This window comes from Suricata suricatta, chromosome X (assembly GCF_006229205.1).
Source record: "Suricata suricatta isolate VVHF042 chromosome X, meerkat_22Aug2017_6uvM2_HiC, whole genome shotgun sequence".
NCBI classification, from domain to species: Eukaryota; Metazoa; Chordata; class Mammalia; order Carnivora; family Herpestidae; genus Suricata; species Suricata suricatta.
In genome coordinates this window covers 90983582-90986098 of record NC_043717.1, presented here as the reverse complement: position 1 = coordinate 90986098, position 2517 = coordinate 90983582, and positions in this window count along the sequence as shown.

Sequence of the window (2517 nt, the reverse complement as noted above, 5' to 3'; positions counted from 1 at the left end):
TTAGCTAAACTAAGGGAGAATCTGCCAGAGAGCCGAGCCGAGCCAAGCTGAGCTAAGTAGAATTCAGCAAATGGGAACCACATTTTATCAAATCTTTTCCCCTCCCTGGGCTGTGACCGTTTCAAAGGAAGTGCTAATCCCCATGTTTGGAATTCATTTCCAGAGAGCCTCTCTGTTTAACAAGAGTAGTTTTGTGCCCACAGATCTTCCTGAGCCAGCTTGATAATTTTTGTTGAAGAGGTGGTTGTTTTTGTTTTTGTTTTTATTTTCCACCTGGAAGCACTCAATGATCTTCCGTTTGGAAAGTCTCAAGTTGAGTTCCAATTAAGGCTGAATGAGAAGGACTCTTCTCTGCTTGCCCCTATCTTAACCTGTTCTTTTTTTTCCAGTCCTGACATATGTACTGGACTTCCTGTTCTGGGCCTTGAGGTTTAGAGTGGAAGACGGAGAGAAGATGAAGTGGGCTAGGGGTGAAAACAGAAACTACTTTATAATCTAGTGTGATTCACATGGAGTAAAGGAGACCTGAGGTGTTTTGCTTCACTCCTCCAGCCTGCATCATGAAACCCCAAACTAGAACTATTTTCTACTTAGAAATTGTCATAAATGAGATAGGTCTGACGTTTCTCTTTTGGTGTCTGTATGGAAAAAAGGTTTCACAAGCAAACGAATCATGTTACCAAGATTTTAGAGATTCTTAGCCTACTTGAAGAAATAAATTTTAGTCTCTATTAGCCCCTCAACCAATGCACCAATCACAAACCAAAGAACTTCAGAGAGCAGGCTCTTTCCTTGGCAGTACCTTGTTAGTCCTTAATTCTGTGACTGGGCTTTGGAATTGAGAAAAGGATATTCAGACATGCTACTAATTTATACTGACTTCTCCCTTTACTTACCATGATTATGTAAAGGTTTGTGGTCAGTGCAGTGTGTCCTAGTAAGTTGTTATTGCATGTTATTATACATGACTTTATAAGTATTCCACATGTTTTTGGCCTTCCCACTCCCCTGGTGAGACCTTATAGCCTCACAATTCAAGAATGAAAATGTTCCCAACAGGTTTGGACCTAGGATGAGCCAGGCCAGGCCACTGGGGAGCACAATTTAAGGAGGTGCTCACTCAAACATGCTGGCCCTGCACTTGCATGACCCTGAAAGTCAGAGTCTTCTTAAATTTTGTGCCTTAGGGAACTGGCTTGTATTATCTTAGTCCAGGTTCTGATTCTCAAGGCAGAGAGCCTTAAGTACTAGTTTCTGAGATCATTTGGATAACAGTCAGGCTTTTAAACCCTCCTATTCCCTTTCTTTTTTTGGTAAATGTAGAGATCTGACAAATGCAGATGGGAGAAAATAAAAATAAAATTCAGCAATCATGATTTTATTCATCATATGAATGTAATACTGTCATTCTCTTCATTTGCCCTCTATGCTACAGCTAAACAAAGTCTTAACATAGATTTTATAATGAGCACACATTCATTATTGACTTTGGGGATCTCCTTTGATTTAACTCTTGACACTGCTCCTTGGTCTCAGAGCCCCCTGAATTTTCAAACCCCCAATGACACATCTAAATGCAGACAAGCACATCAGTCCTATCCACTGCCTAACTATACCCACCTTCAAGGCGCACATGTATACCACCTAATTAGCTGTGGCGTGCATTTTGGCATATGTCGGAAGTTAAAGCCATTTCCTTAGAGAAACTCAAACTCTGAATTTATCTTTATTAAGGCCTTGTCCAAATGATAAATATACACTGCCTCTTTGCTATCTACTGCTTGGAAATAAATCACTTTAGGATTGATTTGCTAACAGCTTTCTTCACTCTAAGGGTCCTCCTGCCCCAGAGGTCACAGCGTCCTTCACAAATGCTGATAGCCAAACAGAAAACACCAAGATGATCATAGGGAACAAAGAAGGAAATATGGAGCAAGGGTAAGCAATTCCCTTTGCACATCCCAGAAAAAAACAACCTGACAAGGCACAATAGCATATCCTAGAAATGTTATTACCCCCCTCCTCCAAACCGCTGCTGAGTATATGAGTAAACAGATGGGATGTATTCACTCCTTTTTTCAGCAAAGTACTGTGAACTCTGGTACTTCAGTAAGGAATTACAAACTCCTCCAGGAGGCTGCCAGGTAGTATAAATAAAGAAAACTGGCTGGGTTATGAGGCATCAAAGAGTGGTATGGACTTCAGGGAAACAGAATGTTTTCCAACCACTCCAGCCTCCTTCTGCCACAAGGGAATGTGGGCCAAATGTTGTTAGATCTTCTGATTCTTAAAGAGAAGGAGGCAGCTTGATTTTTTCCGAACACAATAGCTTCCATTTTTTTAAATGTTCAAAAGTTAAATTTTTATCTTATTAAAGAAAATTTTAAAGTCACTGTGGAGAACAAACATGAAGGATAGATATGTCTCACTAAGTCTCAAAGTCTAACTTCAGCTCATTTGTGGTTCTTATTCAGGATGATGGTTCTTGATTCACTTGGGGACTTTTTTTTTTTTTTT